Source organism: Ambystoma mexicanum, chromosome 9, assembly GCF_040938575.1.
Source record: "Ambystoma mexicanum isolate Mex_15411 chromosome 9, UKY_AmexF1_1, whole genome shotgun sequence".
Lineage (NCBI taxonomy): Eukaryota > Metazoa > Chordata > Amphibia > Caudata > Ambystomatidae > Ambystoma > Ambystoma mexicanum.
Genome location: NC_090931.1, coordinates 801492205 through 801513658, shown reverse-complemented (window position 1 = coordinate 801513658; position 21454 = coordinate 801492205). Strand labels below are relative to the sequence as shown.

Below are 21454 nucleotides of genomic sequence, written 5' to 3'. Positions count from 1 at the left end.
TGATCCTCGGCCAACGTAGCCTTGCTGTCGGTCTGCACACATGGCTGTTCTGCCTTTCCTCATTCTGCACCCTCGATCCGTTTCTGAGGTAATTCGGTTGCATTCGACATGAGCCAATGCCAATTTTCGACCTTGCCACGTTATATATGCCTCTTTAGCAAGCTTCTATATGTTTACTTTTGACCTTGCGTTACTGCGTATTTACAGTTATTGGCCAGTAAGTTACTTCATCTTCTTTGTATTCATGATTACTTGAGTTCAGGTACATGTTTCTTTTGGTGCTTCAGTTACATTGTCATTCTTCAGTATTTTCATATTGTTTCAATGTAGGTTCATATGTCCTCTTTATGGCATTACCTAACCTTCGTCAGAATTAATTTTAACGTTCCATAATGTCCGTAAGCTCATGCTGACATCTGTCAATGGGGCACCCTTCCACATTTTCAGTGTGAGGGTACATTCTGTATGGCTGTCTGAGTGCATAAAGTATATCATACTCTCGCTGCAGAACAATCAGCTAACATACAACACGGTTAGGAGAAGGCTGTGCCCCCTACAGATCTAATACATGCCCCTACACCCTTAGAAAATAAGGGTTAACCACAGGGTTCTTCAATTTTTTCTATTCAAAGTATGACACAAAGGAGTGGGTGGAACAGTTAAAGGGTGGCCTGTGGCAGTCCTCCAAATCCCCAAAGCTGATGTGCTCTCCAGCACATTAAGACAGTACAACACCATCCTGTGCTCTCCAGTAAGAGGAGAAGAATGTGGAGAGCATGCAGGAGACCCCAGGGGTGACCTTGAGTGACTTGGTAGTCCTGACTACTTGATTTTGGTGTAACTAGAACCCCTGCAGCATGCAATATGCTATTCATTTCTGCCGCTGTTTGGTTAAAAAGCATGGTTTCAGGAGGAGGTAAAGGTCGCAGTGGGAGTGTGTACGAAGCCTCGTGGGTCTTTTTTTGCAGGCCAGGCCCAGCCAAGCCAGAAGTAGAGCAGAATGTCAGCTTCCAAAGTCTTAATTTTGGAAGTAGACGTGGGAGATTCACCTCGCCATGACTAGGCGGTGCTGTAAATTCCAGGGACAACAGCTAAACCATGCAAAGCTTTTTCAATATCCCTTTCAGCATAAAGAGTTCTTGTCTGTGGGCTCAGTCTGGCAGACAGGGCAATTAACCTGAGTTAATTGTTTCTCCTATATATAACATTGACACTGCTTTCCCAATCTTGCTCTGTCCTGTTGCTCGAGGATGTGAGGCTTCACATGGTTCATTATTCCAAAACAAAAAGCAACCACCTCACTGGTCTAAAGCAGTAGGCAAGATGTGCCTATGGGTAACCTGCAATATTGCTGGCGAAAAGTGAGCACCCAAGATACACTTCCGTTTGTGCTTACAGATAGATATATGGGCATTAGTATTGCTAATGAAGCATTTTATTTTTCCATGATTGTTTTCTGCTACTATGTGGCAGAGCTGTCAAGCTGTGGCATGTCAAGTGTGAGACATGTATGTAGTCCTTTTTTTCTCTTTGAATTCTGGTACTTGTAGTTTTACATTTGGAACATTAGTTCAGTCCCAAAATTCAAATAAACCAAACTGGCAGTGTCATCACAAGGCATCATATATTTTGGTGATTATATATAATTATTCATTCTCAATGTCCAGTTGGGATAGTAATGTTCATTGGAATGTACTGAGGTCCTGCTGGAATGTGCCAGTAGCATTACACTCAAAGTATGTTGTGGCTTTGCTGTGGCATGCCAGAATTACCCTACTCAACGCATACCAGCTGACCTGAGAAGTGCTTATACTGTGACCAGTGACGCTGTATTGTACTTAGAAGCCTTGCTGGTAAAGTTCCATTAGGACTGTGTGGCATCTATCCTGAGACATCCTAATACTGCCCCACTCATGTATGGCAACCCTCTTGAGGCGTGCTGGTACAGTAGGAAATGCCTGCAATACCCCATCGAATGCACCTTTGTCCTGCTGTGGGGCACCCGTACATGGCGTCCACTCCTCAAGCATTCACCCCTACTTGGCTTCCTGCCCCGTTCCCCCTGCCTCTGAACACACACCTACACTTGTAATTCTGCCCTTTCCAGACCCCTCAAACACGCACCTCCATCCCACAACCCAAGCACGCATTCATACATGGCTACCCTCTGCCCCCCTGAACCCCAGGCAGCCGTGACCATGGTTAGGAGCTCTGCTGTCCATCTGATCTCAAGCAGGTTCATGGCTCCTGCTGTGTCTTTATTTGGAAGTCACAGTCTCTGGGAAAAGTCAATTCCTTTGCTCCCCCTTTTCTGTGGGCAATGAAGTAATACATGCTGGAAGGTTTGGACCAACCTCTATGTTTTTACTCTTGTTAGAAAAGTTTCAAACGGTGTGAATTGGGCCCAGTGGCCACTGATCACACTCGTCTATGGCATAACATGTGTAAGCCTTCTTCCAGGATTTTCTTTTTAAATGGAAAACTGGTCTCGGGATTACTTCGATTTTTATTTGTTCCATTGTACCCTTTTAGTTCACATAATGCGGTACAGGTAAAGGCGCACACAATGAGATTCTTTTGCAGTTGGGGTTGGCAGCCTTGGCACCAGTCTAGTCCTTAAATAAGAGGAACTGCCACCCCCTGCTGTGAATGGAATAAGGTCCTTTAGATGGAAAGGTTGTACAGTCACCTGAGACAGCTGCACAAAACAAGTGCTCTGATTCAGACACTGTCACTTTAGCGAGCTGAGTCATCACTCACTAAGCAATCGGCTTTTTGTGGGACTGCAAATGTTGTTGCTATCATGCATAGTGATCAGCTGCATGCATGGATGCGTCAAACAATGAACAAAAACAACTGACGTCATCACACAGCCTCTTCTGATGTTAATTCCTCATTAATTCTTCTAAGTACAACCTAGGGAAAAGTTTGTAAAAGCCTCTAGTTGTCCCATGTAAAGTGGGAACTAGTCCTGGATTTAGGCTCCGATCATATTGCATTCTGGTTCTGGCAGTCCTGCATTTATTATTTATTGAAGCAATTGAGTTTGCTATTGCACACTGCATTGTTTGCAGTGCAATTTCGTGTATAGGCCTACATTTTAGGTGGTAGTAGGTTTGGAAAACCCAGCAGCAGTTTCCTCCAGAAGCATCAGTATACCCAGGAGGCGAGAAGTCATCCTCCCAGCCTGACAGTCTCCTACTGTAGCACCAGCAAGCTGTTGTTATATGTTAAGTTTATTGCGCTAAATAAAAGATGAATGAGCCAAGAAAGTATTTGAGTGGTATTTAAAAACTCCAGCTCAAAAACAAAAAGGAGAACTTTAAATGCTAATTAAGATCGACTGTGTGTTTAGGCCTACTGATCATGCAAATCCTTCATCGTCATAAGTGTTGCCAATACAAGATGATGGGCCTTAGGCATCACAGCTGTTATGGAGAATGTTCAGTTTAGTGCTATATTCCTCCCGTCTTAGAGACCAGCTCTTTTCCTGGATTTCGAGGACTTTAATTTTTAACCTGGAGAGAGTGAGACCCTTTTTTCCCACTCTCTCATGTATTTTAATGTGATTTTGAACACTGTGTTTCTTCTGGTTGTGGAGTCTGACAAACTCCATAGGCATCATCTTTTACATTGTGTCACACAGCACCTTCAGTGCAGTGGCACAGGGAAGTCTTTTTCAGATTTCCCAAAAGGTTTAAATCCCTTCTCTTGGATAAACTACTGTTTCCAAGAGAAGTGAAGTGAAATTGACTATACTTAGATTTGTAACTTTCTAGACCCAGCACACACTATCTTACCATAGGTTGCTGGAGGGGTTACTTAGTATCCCCTTTGTCTAGCTTCTCATGTAACAATTTTTTGTTACGCTTTCCTCGATGAATGGCAGCGGTTTACCGTTGTGTGTTTTTACCGTGGGTTACGTTCACAGCCATGGTGAAGCACCAAAAAGGGGTGCCATTTTTGTCAAAATGGCCCGGTCTTCTTTTTTCGCCATTTCTTTGTGGAAAAGTCCTTTTTGAGATGCACTCTGCACGCCAAACCAGGTTTGGTCCCTTTGTTCATTTTGTCTTTGGCAGGATTCACGAGTGAAGCCAGCCTCTGGCTCCAGGGTGTCTGGTGGGGGCAGGAAGCAAGGGAGGTGCCTGAAACACCCCGTGCTTAGTCTCCTAGGAGACAGCAATGCACTCTTAGGTGATTGGCCGGCTGGGTGTCCGGCAAGGACAGCCACCTTCCTGGGTGACTGACAGCTACACTGGAATGAAAGGGAGAAACCTGCATAAGAAGCAAGGCTTTTTGGCTTGGAGGGCAGAGTCGACCACCGGAAGAAGGATTACGAAGAAGAACTTGGAAGAGACGCCTGCTGCATCTCCTGGGCCGTTGGTTTGCCCGGTGAAGCCCTGCTGCTGTGCTGAAGCTCCAGATTCGTTAAGACTAGAAAAGCCCTGCAAGGATGACTTCTCCCCTTGAGTTGGTGAGACCAATCAACTCCAAAGTAAGCCACATGGACATCCTCTCGAAACTGGTTGTATTTCCACTGCAGTCGCTGCTGGAACTGAATAGCCAGGGAGAGGAACATGCGTTGCTTTTAAGATGGCCAAGAGCTCCAGGAAGATCCTCCTGACTCCCAGGAAACAGGACTGACCAAGCCTGAGCCACCTCAACAGAGCGCTGGACCCCAGACGCAACAAAAGCCTATCTCGGAAGCCAGGAACCGCAGTGTTGCTATTTGCAGTAGACGCGAGGAGCTGAAACACCAAAGAGCCACTTGTTTGAAGATTGCCGGTTGCGGTTGTTGGTCGTCCCATTGCAGTGCAGGAGTCCCCTGAAGTTCTCCCTCTTGTCCCCATGACTGAGGACCAGGAACACCAGGATCTGCAGAGCTGCACAGGAACAGGAGTCGTCTGCTGAACTTTTCTTCAACCTAAAGGTACTGTACAGTCTAAGAGAACTTACCTCTTGTGCTACCTTGCTTGATCTCAGTTGAGACTTGTCTCGATTGCTCTTGTAGAGTTGCTTGCATCTTCTACTACTCACAGGCCTAACAGCTTGTGACCCTACATTTGATTCTACTTTTGCTACAAAGATTTCTAAAACATTGGGCAAGACTTTTGCTTACCTGCAAGAAGTGCTTCAGTTCACCTTAACTTTTGCTAACTGAACATTGGCTGGCCTGGCTCCCTGAATAACTCTTCTCTCCTCTGCTTATGTGTTTTTGCGAATACTTGTCTTTCGGAAACCTCTTTTCTTTAACACTCGTCTCAAGAATATTCGAAATGCAACAGTGATATATTAATGTTAACAGCAGCCTAACTATTGAAGTCACCTGAGGGTGTAGGTAGTGTCTGTGAGCCATTCCAAATGGGTATATGCTGATTTAGAAAGCTAAGAGTGTGTATTTTTGAAGTGTATTTGTGTTTTGCTTTATATTGCTCCCTTCTGAAGAAGGCTTACTCTAACTGACTGTTAAATAAATGAATAATTGTCTAATCAAGAAACCTTGTTTGTAAGAGTTTATTTGAATACTTGTCACTGTGAATCTCTGTGTAACTCCCATACAGCTCACAGTTACCTCTCTTGAGATAAACCTGGCTACTCAACCACACTACCAACCTGTGTAGTACATACTTATACCAAAGGTTGGTTTCCTATTGCCAGGAGGTTAGGGTTGTTGTAGTGCACCCAAAGGGTACTGTGTACAATCTTGCCTAACAGCAAGCATCACCATCACAAGGCCATGCTGCTTAATCCATGTCCGAGTTTTTCTTATCACAAGAACAGTGTCTACCATGGTCCAACCAAACCACAACTTATCTTAAGATAACATGGGTACACCGCCACCGACCATTGAGGAAGGAAATAATAAAACTACAAGTGCACCAGTTGTGTCAGCACTGACTTCTGGTGAAGGATCCAAGGGCATTGTGATTTCACCAATTGTGTCAGCACTAACCACTAATGAAGGCAGTGAGGGAATTGTGATGCCACCAATTGTGTAAGCACTGACGGCTGTTGAATGAACTGAAGGCGCTGTCAGTGCACCAGCTGATGGCATTAGGGACTGTGATTGTGAAACTTGAAGAACCGGAAGCAAGAAGCTTTCACAGTAACAATAAGGAGCCCCCAGCTGATCAGGGAACCTATCCGTGCAACCCAGGACATGACACAGAATTACCAAAGGCCATTATTGGCACCGCCTCGCGCAAACCCAAGGCACCATTCACGCAAGATGTAACAAAAGAGGTGTGTTTGCAAAAATACTACTACAAATAAGTCTACTGGTATGCCTAGGCAGTCTTGCGTTATTCTTTAAAATTGGACTTTGCATCTTGAGAGCCTCTTTGGCAATTGAAAACTTCCTTCTTACGAACAAGCAAATAGAATACCTTAATTTATTTAAGTGATGACTTCTTGCAGAGGTTATATGAATTGTCCAATGAAAGCATCAAACATTGGGAGCCCCTGGTGGTTTCTAAAGGTAGTGCATCCACTCCAAAGCCTCACTTAAGAGAATGGGTCCAGACAAGATGTTCTGTTTGCTCTCCGCTTCCACTTTCCAGACATCATGAAGCCGTTATACCACACTCTAAAAAGGCCGAGGGGCACACAGAAGCTGTAGGATTTAGGAATCCCGTGGAGAACTTTGAAATTAGGTAAGTGGTTGTAATGAAGTATACATTGTTAGAGGCAATGAGCATAGTATCCACACTGCTGCAGGCTAAGGGTATGCATCTTTTACAAGCAGCTAACATGGTAAAGACTGCAACCGTGACTTTTACACATTTCAGTTACCAATTTGAAGAAATAAAAGGTACAGCTCCTTTCCTACCAAGTATGTGGCAAATTAAAATGCATGTTTACAGAAAAACGACCACGATGCAAAAGAAAACGTTTTAATGAACTCTATGAGGACCAAAGCTTGTGTAGTCCAGAGGAAAAGGTCGAGGAGTCTATGTCCGAGTCAGCTGAAAACACAAATCTTGGGGGAACACCATATTGCAACGTTTTCTTTTCATGATTGCGCCTGAACATCGCAGAGGTAGTGACTTTGCAGTAGTTTAATCATCCAAGTCCTTGGCAGGTGAGCGTCAGGAGGTCTTATCAAATATATTAAAAGACCAAAGAAAAAAGAACCCAGGACCCTCATTAAACGCTCTCATTAATCTTTTGATTTGACAAACAATGCTACTCTGACCAGTGTTATGGATGTTGCAACACCACTTATGCTTTTTCTTACTATGCCATTTACTGTGTCTAGGACAGAAAGACTCTTTTCAAAACTGAAATTGGTTAATAATTATATGGGAAGTTCAATGACACAGGGGAAGCTGGCAAGATTTTACACTCTGAGCATTGAGAGCGGCGGATCTAGACAATTAGATGTAGAAAATTAGATGTGCAAGCTTTAACAGAGGTGTTTGCCCAAAGAAAGGCCTGTAAACCTGTTTTCAATCCAATTACATGTTCCCACCCACTGCACCAAATGCTTCAACATCGAATCTAAATATTCAGATTCACCTATTTTAGCAGCCTCCACAGTCCTTCAGTTTTGGCCTCAGCAGTAAGCCGTTTTGAGCCTCCACGGTTCTTCAGACTTACCCCTGGCAGCTACCATTCTACAGCCTCCATAGTTCTCCAGTTTCACCCCCAGCATCAAGCCATCACCAGCCTCCACACCTCTTCAGGCTTAACCACTAGCACTTAATAGTTTTCGGCCCCCACAGTTCTTCAGTCTTACTCCCAGCAGCAACCAGTCTTCAGGCTCCACACCTCTTCAGTCTTACCCCTTCTTACCTGTGATCATCTGGCAGTCTTCGGCCTTCACAGTTCCTCAGTCGTACCCTCTGTCACCTAGCAATGTTCAGCCTTCACCGATCTTAAATTTTGCAACCAATGGCAAACAGTGCACAGTCTCCACAGTTCTCCAGTCATACCTCTAGCACTGAACATTCTTCCGCCTCCAGAGGTCTTCTGTCTTACTCTCAGCAGCAAGCAGTTAACCTCCACAAATCTTCAGTCTTACCCTTTAGCACCCAGCTATCTTCGGCCTTCACAGATCTTCAGTTTGCCACCAATGGCAAACAGTGCTCCGTCTACACAGTTCTCGAGTCTTGCCTGCAGTCTTCAGACTCCACAGATCTTCTGTCTTACCCCAGCAGCCTGCAGCCTCCACAGTTCCTCAGCAGCCACAGTCTTTCTCCCAGCAGACAACCGCCTTCAGCCCATTCCCTTCAGTGGTTAGTGGCCTTCAGCCTTTAGTACATTTCCTGTCTGTGAACATGACGAGGGTTGGTGGTCACGCTGTGTTAACTGTGTCTCTGCCGGACACAACAGTACACAACTCTCACTTTCAGAAGCTGTCTTCAGCCTACACAGTTCTTGATTCTCACTCCCAGCAGTAACCACTCTTCAACCCACACATTTATGTAGTCTCATTCTAAGCAGTAATCAGACTCTTTGCTCCAGTCCGTTTCTTCGGTCCCACTCTTAGAAGCCATCTTCAGCCTCCACAGTTCTACAGTCTCACTTCAATCAGTATGCAGACTTTAGCCTCCACAATTCTTCAGTCTCACTCCCAGCAGTCAACAGTCTTCAGCCTCCATAGTTCTTTGAGTTTTCTCTCCCATTTCCTCCAACAGTTAGTTGCCTTCTGTCTTCAGTACATTTATCAGTCCAACTCACAGAAGCAAGCAGTCTTCAGCCTGAAAGGTTCTTCAGTCTTACTTGCAGCAGTCAGCCTCCAGAGTTCTTCGGTATCACTCCCAGCAGTAACCAGTCTTCAGCCTACTCAGTTCACCAGTCTAACTGTGAGCAGTAATCACAGCCTATCTTTCAGTACTTTTCTTCGGTCTCACTCTCAGAAAACATCTTCAGTCCTACATTTCGGCCATCTCACTCTTATCAGTAAGCAGTCTTTGGCCAGCACAGTTCTCTAATCTCACTCTAATCACCAAGGAGTCTGTGGCATTCTGTCTAGTGTGGCTTCACTACAGCCAAGCACTCCACAGCAGTGGGCCCCAGAACTTCATCTACAGTTTATCAGACACCACTTCGTCAGTAGAAAGGTAACAAGTTCACAGAAATTCACACCATTGGCAGCATATGCTTAAATCGTGACTGTTTATTTTGTGGAATGTGGGAAACATGTTTTTTCTAATTGAAAAGGATTTGCAACACAAATGCTGCTTGTCTTTTTTCCGTTGCATTAATTTGTGTTGTTTTCATATTTGTTTGTGAAAGGAGTGTTAAAAATAAGGAATTCAATGAAATGTCAGTGGTATTTAAAATGGGCAAACTATCCTCAAGACATAGACACGCTCCTGTATCTGTAGCTGTCCGGTTAAAAAAAATACAAGTTTGAGGGAGCCCCATCATTTTGCATTATGCCACCACGAAACGCCACCACAAATGCTGTATAGGCACATCAGTGAACCTGGGAGTGGGAGTTTTGCAGGAAGTTAAATGTGGTGGAATTGGGTTGGTGGTAATAAGACACTCTTATAGTGCACCGAGATCAAGGGTGAGCCACATGCTGCCCAGTCTCTGGTTCTTTGTGCTTTGTTTGGGGTTTAGTTTGAGGGGCGTTGGGTGACAGATTGGGTGACAGATGCTTATGGAGTAGAAGCACGGTGTGGTGGAGGTTGTGGATAAGAGAAGAGTTGGGGATAGTGGAAATGCTGGAAGTATGGGACACAGGTATGAAATGTAGATCACTGTCCAGCGAGGGATCTCCCTTTGGGAGGCTGTGCTGATCCCTGTAGTATGGGTGTTTCTCTTCCTTCTGGTACAGGTTTGGCAAGTAGGGGAAATGTCCCCAAGAACATGCTGAGAGTTCTTTCATTGAAAGTCAGTTATGTGCCATACAGGATTAAGAGGGTCAAATATGTGATCTGACACAAACCTGACATCTTCTGATACAGTTGTCATTGCACTTAGCACCAAAAGTACATTTCTTGGTAGGTGCTACTTGACCTCTTTAGATATTTGCTGTTAGCGGGCAAGTATGCAGTAGAGGTGTGTTGCATGCAGCACTCCCCTGTTTGAACTCAGACTTTTAGTAAACTTCAGGATAGAAACCGATGTTCACCCCTGGACCACTGCTGCCCCGGAAGTTGATTTGTCACATTGGTGGCAAGCGGTCGGATCAGTTGGAGCCTTGCGCACAGCTTAGTCACCCAAGGATAACAGTACTGTTGCAGGTAACGTTTAGTCACTGCTAGGTATTAGTAATAGTCATGGAGCTTGACATGGAGACTGTAAAAGGCATGACCAAGGATGTCCTGCGCATCTTATGTCAAGAGAGGGGACTTCCCCACAGCACTCAAGTTAATAAACCTGAGTTGCTGACCAACCTCCAAGCTTGGGTAGAAGCGAGGGTGGTTGGGGAGAAGACCCCAGGGGATGGGCTAGGCCCCATGTACCTGAACGGACAAGACCTTCTGGAGGGGGGAAATGATGAGATGGCCCCATGAGCAGTGTTTCTCGCCAATCATCCCACTGGGGGGCAAGAGTGGTTTCAAAACACTCAAGTGTGTCAGTGAGGACAGGGGCTAGTGCGGCATCCCACAGGTCCCAGGCTTCAGCACAGTCTCTAAGTGGTACAGTAATTGTTCCAGCTGTTATTGAGGTAGCGGCTAGAAAGCTCCTGCTCCAGGAGAGGAGACTAGCGCTAGAGGAACAGAAACAGCGGGACAAGGTCACCATAGAATGGTACAGGGCCGCCAGAGAGCTACACAAGCTGGCACTTGTAGAGAAGAAGGAGGCCAACAGATCCACCTTTAGCGAAAGCAGCAGTAGTGGCTCAAACCAGAGTGCCCGGGATAAGCCGCAATGGCACATCCCCAAAGACTTAGTGCAGGCTTATGAAGTGGGGAAGAATATTTTTGACTGGTTTGAAGCGTTTGAGCTGGCTTTCTAGCTACAGGAGGTGGATGAGGTACTGTGTGGTGCAGCCCTGATGAGTCGCTTACCGACACCAGGGACTGATGCAATCCTTCAGTTAACTCCTGAGCAAAGGCACGCCTATGAGAGCATGAAGGCAGCCCTCCTCAGGAAGTAAAACCCCAGAACAGTATCTCAAAAGCTTCTGAGAGCTCAGAAAGAAAAGGGGCAGACATTTGAAGCATTCACATACTTGTTGAAATATCTGAGTTAGTGTGGGCCTCTTAGAGGAGGATTTCCCACTAGGCCTGGGTGTGGCTGAAAGTGGATTGGTTACACTGATTGGGAACAGTACTGGGTCTCCAGAAGAGATCCCAGTTCCCAATAATACTCAACTCTATCTAGAACAGGTGTATATTAATGGACACAAAACTCCTGCGGTTCGTGACACTGCGGCTAGCATCGCTGCTGTCACTCGGCAGTGGGTACAGCCAGGCCAGTATATTGATGGGCCTGATTGTAGCATAAGTGGGTCTTATGGAAAGATTAAGTGCTCCTTGGCAATAGAAGAGTTCAGCTGGCGAGGTGAAAAGACCCAGCGCCATGTAGCAGTGAAAGATCCCATCCCTGCCCCATGTTTGTTGGGTAATGATCTTCCTGATCCCAAAATAGTCGCAGCGGCTACCCTATCGAGGGCCAAAGAAATCACCAAATTGAACACTCACAGAGCCTCAGTGACTTCAGAATTGCCTAGCACAGAGCAGGAACCTGAGGTGGAGGACTAGGTGGGTGCAGATCTGAAGGGCCTGCCCAAGCTGCATGAGTTTGCATCAGCTGGGGGCCCAGGTCAGACTGACGTCTTCACAGCCCAGAAAGAGTGTCCCACTCTGGTGGGTCTGCGGAAGCAGGTGGAGGAGCAGGCTAAGGGTGTGGCCCCTGGATTGTCCAAAGTTTACTGGGACTCTGTACAGTGAGCCAAACAACTCTGAGGGCGAGGGTACTAGGAGGTTGGCGATTCCCCAATGCCACAGAATGTTCCTTTTGGATTTGGCTCACCAAATTCCTTTAGCAGGTCACTTGGGAGTGACTAAGACATCAGATTGGTTGTCTGCGCACTTTTAGTGGCCGCAGTTCCACATAAAGGTAAAGGAATTTGTCCAGTCCCGCCCGTCTTGTCAAGCTTCTGGGAAGTCAGATGGTGCCACAAAGGCCCCCTTAATTCCACTACTTGTTTTTGGGGGGCCTTTTCGAGAGAATAGGCATGAAAATTGTGGGTCTTTTGGATCCTCAAACCAGCTCAGGGACCAGATACATCTTGGTGGTGGTAGACCACGCCACAAGATACCCTGGGTCTGTCCTTCCGAGGAGCATCAAAGCCCCTGTGATTGCGAAGGCTCTGATTGGGATATTCTCCCGTGTTGGATTTCCCAAGGAAGTCGGTTCTGACAGGGGATCGAATTTCATATCAGCATATATGAAGGCTATGCGGGAAGAGTGCACAGTCACCTGCCTGTTCTCTACATCCTTCCATCCACAAACCAGTGGGCTTGTTGAGCGGTTCAACAAGACTCTGAAAGGCATCACAGGTGTCTTGGAAGAGCACCTGAGGAGAAAATATGATATTCTCCTGCCATGCCTTTTGTTCGCCTACAGGGAAGTGCCACAGAACAGAGTAGGGTTTAGCCCCTTTGAGCTTCTGTTTGGACACCCCTGTACGAGGTCCCCTCATTCTAGTGAAGGAGGGATAGGAAAGCAAACCCTCATCCTTGTCACGAGATGTGGTGGACTATGTACCTGGCCTTCGGTCTAGAATGGCAAAGTACGTGGAACAGTCAACAAAGAATCTAAAGGCCAGTCAGGAGCTGATGAAGCACTGGCACGACCAGAAGGCCACAGTGACAGTCTATTCTCCAGGCCAGTGGGTGTGGATTATGGAGCCTGTCAAACCCAGTGCCCTTCAGGACAAGTGAACTGGGCCTTACTGTGTCCTGGAAAAGGTCAGTGATGTGGATTATCTCATTGACGTGAAAGGACCTAAACAGATGTGCAGGGTTCTATCACGTCAACCAGCTAAAACCCCATTATAGCTGGGATTAAGGACTGATGAAAAGACTGAGGAGGAGACCGATCCCCTCCCGGACCTCTTGCACACTGAAGCCACAGTTAAAGGTGTCAACCTAGCAACAGACCTGTCAGCAACTGACAGACTGTCGCTGTTTACTGGGACAGTTTGCGTGTCTGTTTTCTCTGACTCCAGGTCACGCAGATTGGTGCATCCTTGGGGTGGACACTGGAGATAGTAAACCAGCGAAGAGTAGGATTCACTGGATGTCTGATAAGGTTAGGGACACCACCAAGGAGGACGTTTCCAAGATGTTGCCACTAGGAGTGATGGAGCCATCCCGCAGCCCCTGGGTTAGCCCAGTGTTACTGGTCCCTAAAAAGACGAGTAGTGGGAAAACTGAAGTTTGCTTTTGTTTGGACTACACGGGGCTCAATTCTGTCACAAAGACAGATGCTCACCCCATTCCTCAGGCAGATGAGCTCATTGATAAGCTTGGTGCTGCCAAGTACATGAGTACTTTGACAGTGGGGTATTGGCAGGTCGGCTTGACAGATGGAGCTAGAGAGAGGTCAGCATTCTCAACCCTGGAAGGACATTATCAGTTCACTGTGATGCCCTTTGGATTGAAGAATGCCCCTGCCACTTTTCAAAGGATGGTTAACCAGGTTTTGTCTGGACTGGAAAACTTCAGTGTCGTCTATTTAGATGACCTTGCTCTGTTCATCCACACCTGGGGGGATCACTTATCCCACCTGAAACAAGTGCTTCAGGAGCTGCCGAATGCAGGCCTGCCCATCAAGGCCACAAAGTGCCAGATAGCGCAGGGTACCGTGATTTACCTAGATCACCTGGTTGGTGGAGGTAAGAAACAACCTCCCGAAGCAAAGGTACAGGCAGTGAAGGATTGCCACATCCCCACCACACAGACGCAGGGGAGAGCCTTTTAGGTCTCAGCAGGTACTACCGGTCATTCATCAGAGGGTATGGGACCATTGCCACGCCCCTGAATGATGTAATTTCCAAAGAAGGCAACTTGAACCCCTGCCTGTCAAGCCTTCTTTTAGGATTTAAAGGATGGATTGTTCCGGGCCCCAGTTCTGGAAGTGCCAGACTATGGCCAGCAATTCATTATCCAGACAGATGCCTGTGATTTTGGGATAGGAGCAGTGTTAGCACAGCCGAACTCCAAAGGGGTAGAGCAACCTGTCGCCTACATTAGCAGGCGGTTGACAAAAAGGGAAAGGAACTGGGCTGTCATAGAAAAAGAGGCGTACACAGTCATTTGGACCATAAAGAAGCTAAAACACTACGGGCCTCATTACGACCCTGGCGGAGTGGGTTTACGCCAGCGTTATTCGCGGTGGACCCGTCCGCCCTACTACGAGTTCCCGTAGCGCCATGGAACGTTTTCCGCCTGGTTTTTCCGGGCGGAGAAATCCATGGCGCTACGGGACCTTGTTGTTAATTACGCCACCGTATTTTACGGTGGCGCAATTAACGCCTTCCCCACTCCCATTATACCCTATAGGGCAAAAATGGGAATGGGGAAGGGTAAAATGGGGAATGGGGATTTACCGCCCCGCCAAGGTCGGCATGGGGCGGAAAATCCGCCAACCTCCATGGCGCTATCGGCAGCTTTCCGCCGTGCTCCGCGGTGCATTTAGCACCGCGATTTCCGCCAGGGTCGTAATGAGGCCCTACATCTTTGGGTCTTATTTTCCGATCCAGACAGACCACCGGCCTCTGCGATGGTTAATGGCCATGCAAGGGGAGCACCCTAAGCTTTTGCGTTGTGCCATATCTCTACAGGGATTAGATATGGACATCCAGCACAAGCCAGGCTCCCAGCATGGAAATGCAGATTCCTCAGCTGGTAGTTTCGCCTTGATGATGTACCAGACCCTCAGTAGGGTGGTGGTTCATATGTGGAGGCTGGGGGGCATATGAGGAATTAGAACATTCGCATGAGGAGTGAGCGCTCACCTGGGATTTTTGATTTTTTTAAAATGACAATAAATGATGGGAGATCAACCTCTGATCAACCTCCATAAATGTGTGAGGCCATTCTGCTCACATTTTCCCTGCTCACTGCACGAAACGCATAGTCACGTCTACTCCTTGAGGACACAGCATACAGGAGCCATCCTCCCCTGTATTGTTCAGCTGGAATGTGACAGCTATGGGTACATCAAATCATCTCAAAAAGGGGGGGGCACACCTTCCACCGGCCATGGGCAGCCTAATTAAAATGTCAAAGACCACATGGATCTGTCTCCCTATTGTCTAGTTCGGCTGGTGGCAGTGTATACTAATGAGAAATAATTGAGGCAAGCCTGTTAAAAGGGCTTGGTCACAGGACAGACAACAGGAAGGCGGGGCTTACACCTCTTTGATATGCAGTGTGTCAACTTGAAGCTAGTTCCCACCCCTCTGTATGAAGAACAGTGAATGGCATGTCTGGGTACTAGTACCGTAGGCAACCCTGCAGAGCAGACCCCTTTCAGAGTATGTGATTTAAGGGAAACAGGAAGCCTGCTCTTGTCACAAACTTCAAGGGAGACCTGCACTTTGATCAAGAGTCACAGAGGGCACAGTTAACCAGAGTGTCACTTTGATCTACAATAGACAGGAGGATGGGTGGGACTTAGGAGTATATGTTGTCACCCCTTACCTTTCCTGTTGCAGAGCCCTCTGGTCCTGACCTCACGCATAACAGAAAATTGTTGGTGGGGACCCAGGATTGGTTCTTTAAGGTAAGCTTAGCCTGCACCAATCACTGGGGCCCATTTGGCTTTAAAAGAGGACTCAACCCCTCGATTAGCAACAACTTTGAAAGGAGTAAAAATAATGACTCATTTGGACACTGGCTAAGGTACAGTCTACCTTACATCTTCCGCCAGTGAAGGAAGGCCAGGATTTCCAAGAGGGAAGGAAGATCTCTCCCCTATACATCTGCCAGGGAACAGAGGGAGATAACAGACTCAGAGGACCCATCCAGCAGCCCCAGAAATGGTACCGAGCGAGCACACAGCGTGCCCTGCTAGGTTCTGCCAGCAAGCTTCCTAGGTATGAAGTGTCAGAAAGTCTCTGAACAAAGGACAAGGCCGTTGCCTCCAAACACTATCTTCAGCTTTGGGCCGTCCACCTTGAATGCCACGAGTCTTGTGAAGAAGCTAGGAGGAGTGCCACACAAGCATCAACCAGCGTCCATCTTTTAAGGACATTTTCGAGACAGTCGAGTACTCAAACCGCAACCGGCTGCACCGTGGACTGTTGTCATGCTGCAGTCACTAAAGTCATCCGAGACACCTCGACCAGCCTTCCAGAACCGCCAACCAGCACAAAGACAGCGATTCTTGACCCTGAGCCACCGTGTAGGCCAGACTGCAGCCGTCCGTCCAGCCTTGCTTGCCGAACTGCCTGCCACCTGATACCCGCAGCTGTCTCCCATCTTGAACTCTGTTGCAGGAGCTGCAAAGTGTCCTGGAACTGACTCGCCGCTGTCAAGCATCTAGAACATCTCGAGCACCAGATACATTGTGGTTCTGTCCCCCTGGCCCTCCTCTGCAGGCCCATAGTGACATTTACAACACCTTGCTCCCTTGGTGCTGAAACCAAATAACCTTGAACATTTAATACTGATTGCTTTACCTTACCGACTACCCTCCTGTCAGTATCCAGAGTGCTTCCCTTTCCTTTGTGAAACTGTCCTCTGTGTTCCTTTACAGGGTGGGTTGTATTTTGTAGTGTGCTACAACTGTCTGTTGTAATAATAATAAAAAAGATATGTTTATACAACCTTGACTGGAAAGTCCCTTTTATCATTGGGTAATAATTGTATTTTCGCTGTGTTGCAACTAACCAACGATCCATGACCTTGCGGAGATAAGCCTGCCGTTCCATCTACATTACCAAAACTGGACAAGGAGGTTGATAATTGACTTGTGTTCCAATCTGTTCAGATCCCTTCTGGTGTACTAGAGGTGTTGGGCTGAGAGATGTTTTAGAAACCGATATTCATCCCTGCACCACTGGTGCCTTGGAAGTTGATTCATCAGTCTGCGAGCCTGTTGGCACACAGACAAATGTGTACCTGGCACTATGCCTTATGAAGAAGCCACCATCTCACAGGGTGGTATCCGGCCAAGATTGCCGATATACACATGCCCTTCAGTATCATGGCTTACTACCAATGTAACTGCACCATCGAAATGGTCACACAAGTTTGACTTTAAGTTAAGTCACTTGCACATTTCTGACATAAATAATCCAGAATACGCTTGGAGCTCTACAGTGCACTCAATACACCCCATGTGTGCCTTCTGCTCTCACACCCCATACCACACTGCTCTGTTGCATATTGCCTGTAGTTAGCACATGGTAAGCAGGGCTCAAGTCGATGGTACATGTGGGTGGTCAAGTTCTCCGACTTTTTTCAGGAGTCCCCCCACTTTTTTCAGAGTGCACCTTGATATGCTAATTTCTGGTGACCCAACTTTCAATTGGTATGTTAATGAGTCCCCCCACTTTATATGAGGCTTGATATAGACTCTGCCATGCACTTTGGGGTGGTGAGATTTGCAGGTACATCTGGTAGTTTTGCCAATTTTTCAAAAACTGTCTTGCAGCTTGTAACTCAACCCTTCATGACTGCAGATAATTCTGGCAGGGTTAGTTATATCTCCGTTTCTCCGACTGATGACACCCCATTTCCTACCCAACCATCTCTTACCTTATATTTAGCTTCCGGCTCTTTGACAGCGACGTATTTGACTTTACTGCCATTTTTCGAACTTAGCCCCACACTCGACATGATCAATGCAGTGTCTACTTCAGGCTCATGGGGGTGGGGGAGTGGGGAGTATGTAGGATTTTTTTATTGTGTATAATCACCTGTTCCAAATGTATACATGTTCGGATGCCCCAGTGTCAGCGCGTAGTTGTATGAGACAGCAGCTGTGCCTGAAAATTGTAATGTGAATAAAAAGAAGATGGTTGTTGATAGATGAAGAGAACATGCCAGTTAGACAGCTATATTCATTCGTTATTGTATTTCAGTTGTCTTACATAGCACAAACCATGTTACCTTCTCCTCAGATGTGTTTGCTACCCAAATGGGAACACTTTAGGTTAGTGACTGGATATAGGTGGGTAGAGCGCTAATGGGCTGAGTTTGTGATATATGGCACCGGGCAGTGGACGTGTTCTCAGGGACGGAGAGCGGCGACAGTGTGTCGGTGCCAGTTACTAACAAAGACATATCATGGGTCTGAGTTTGTATCTTAGGTGATGGCAAAGGGAGCAAAGGCAGGGCAGCAAGAGAAAACGGGCCTATGCTGCAAAATGCTTGCTCATTTTATGGGACTGGGAAAGCCTTTTTTTATTTAAACCATGGCTTATTAACCAAACCCATTAGAACAACAAATAACACATTCACAGAAAACATTTAACAAAATACACAGTCCATTATAATTGTAGTACAGCTCAGTCTAAAAACATGCAATAATAACTCTATATTTAAAATTAAAAAACAATAATAGCCCTTCCTTTATTGCTTCCTACGTGTTATCCAGTAAATCCCAACAGTTACACATAGCACGCCTATATTTGATACGAGTGGTTGTATAAATTAAAGCACCAATTGAAAAGGTTTCAAGCCATTAGTAGGCAAAGTCAAGTGGCCAGACCCTTCTCTATAGAACACACAAATCATCATCATCAAAATACTTCAAGTTTACAATAAAATACACATTTTAAAAACAGATAAAAACAGATAAAAACAATACACTTTAGCATTCTAAACCTTCCTCAAAAACCAGTGTTTAAATATTAAAAAGAGTAAAAGGTACAAGGAGAGCAGAGCTCGCAGCTTTGAAGAGGGGACACCAAGGGGGCACCATTACCCTAGTATTAGATCCGAAACTTCTTTCTCTGCAGCCAGGTCCTATAACAGTAACGAGCTGTTGCAAATGTCACAAGGGAGATAAAGAATGTGTTAAAAATAACACAGCAGAGTTTGTGTACGAATTCCAGCGTCTCTTAAGACCGGTTTTAAATACAAACATCTCAAGCTCTGTGATTTTTCACGTAGCAGAAAGACATGTAACACTGTTTTCTCTAGCGTTCCTACGCATAGGACAGATATGAGATGTTGAGGTACACCAGACATGAGTCAACAGAGTTAGAGGAAAAATGCCCAATCTCAAGCGCATATACAGGGATCTCTCGAATGGGGGTATGGTTTCATCTAAATATTGCTTAAAACCGGGCTCATTGTTATGAAGGATATATTCGCGGCCCAGGTTACACTTGGCAGCATTTGCAAAGAGATAGTCCACAGTTCTCTGCTTAGCAGAGATTGTGGCTTTATTCATAACAGATCAACAACTACCCCTTGACACAAATATAAACCCCAGCGGCTGACACGGAAAGGAAAAGGAAAAATGGGTGCAATTTATCATTCATTTTCTTAAAAGGATTAGTACAATACCATACCTTTTTGGAGTAGCAGCCCACGCACAGCAACTGTCCATTGTTGGTGAATTTAATTGATTGTTTATTTGTATAGCGCCTATACACAACGTGTTTCAAAGCGCTTCAAGGAGGGAGGGAACATGGGAGAAAAACAATTACATTCTGGCAGGTCCTTGAAACAATTCAGAATGTGCAAAATAACTATCATAATTAGCCTGGCGACATTTCAGATAGTGCAAGTGCAAGGAACAATTAAGGAGAAAAGGGGAACGGAAAAAATGAGACATAACCAGCAGTAACATTACTATGCCTGGCGACAATTGATGTAGTGCATAAGTATACAAGAGGAGTGGGACGAGGGGGGGAGTGAAGGAGAGGGCGCAGAACAAAACAAGCAACTATCATAAAAGGTCAAATGAAGATTCAGAAAAGTGCGGGGGAGAGGAAGGAGAGGACAAGGAGGGAAGGGGGAGATATACAAGCTGCTATCAAAGGTCAGGGACAAATTATTAGAGTAAGTGCTAATGAACATAAAGAAAAAAGGGGGAGGGGGAGGAGAAGAGGGTGGGTGACTGCGAAAGGATAGGCGGCTACGATGACTATGCCTGACAGTAATTGAGGTAGTGCCAGCCTTAAACAGACAGGAGAGGGGAAGCAGGAGAAGAGGGCAGGTGGCTGCAAAAGACAGGCGGCTACGATTACTATGCCGGACGGCAATTGAGGTAGTGCCAGAGATTTACGGGAGGAGGGAAAGGGCGAGGAATAGGGAAAGGAGGAGAGGAGGTAGCGGGGAGTGAGGGGGGCAAAAGACAGTCAAAGGGGGCAAGGGGATGGGAGCAGGGACAGAGGGGCAATGGGGTGGGTGGGGGGCACACATGGTCATGGGGATAATGGGGTGGGTGGGGGGCTCACAGGGGGTCACAGGAGGCAATGGGGAGGGTGAGGGCACACAGGGGATCACGGGGCAGTGGGTGGGTGGCACAAAGAGTCACAGGGGCAATGGGGTGGGTGGGGGGCACCCATAGGATCGTGAGGAGCAATGGGGAGAGTGGGGACACACAGAGGATCACGAGGAAGCAATGGGGCGGGTGGGGGGCACACAGGGTCACAGTGGTTAACGTAACATTTTAAGAACTACCTTCATTGCTGTAACGCAGGTGATTGCAATAAAAAAGGATTGGCAACCAATGTTCTCTTTTATAAAATTGCAGTAAGTAAAGCATGAATAAATTATACATTTTCGCAGTTACTATGACATTTACTCTCCAAACATGCTCTTACCATAGCCTTTTGGCGGGGCCCAACCGATTGAAGAGTAGAATAACCCACAGACGTATCGAAGACCCACTTCAATATTACGCCGAGTACAGGAAAATCACAGTATTCTCTAATGGCGATCAATGCCTATCATTAAGAATTATTGACTGCTCGCGAACAGCGTGCTGCTGGATGTCTCGCGAGGCACTGCAGACATGGAATAGTATTAATTACTGTCCGTTCACCTTGGAAGTTTCTTTTGGGTTTATTAGCAGCATATCCTTCATGATGTGCATTGATGCCCATTGGAGAATATGAAAACCAGGGTGCATGGGAAATCATTAATCATCCTGTAAGTAATTTGTCCTGATGAAGGCCACGCTATCCGGGGAGCAAGACGACATTGAGCTTCCATTTAGCTAAAATACAGGTGTGTCGATATTGATTTGACAGTTTATAAATGAGAATGAAATTATTGGAATTATGACATGATTCTTTCAAATCTTTCTAAGAACCACAACAGTAGTTGTGGAATATGAGAAGTGAGCATTTCTTATGAAATTCAAGAATACTTATGTGAAAAGGCATATGTGCTTGCCCAGATGATACATTCCATGTAATTAAAAGGATTTTAGGTTTTTATGATTGATGATTAAAAATAAAACAAATATGGTTTTCTTGTTTATATAAGTGTGCACTCTTATTTTATTGTTTCTTTAAAGGAGGTTTTTGGAAGAGATTCTGATCATGAGAAATTGAATAAATTGAGTGTTCCAG

The 21454-nt window shown here is 46.1% G+C and overlaps 1 protein-coding gene across 4 annotated transcripts in view; it reads left to right on the top strand.

Moving 5' to 3' along the window:
- TFPI (tissue factor pathway inhibitor) overlaps nucleotides 1-21454 on the top strand; it is a 337344-nt gene that overhangs the window by 296226 nt on the left and 19664 nt on the right. The window lies entirely within an intron of this gene.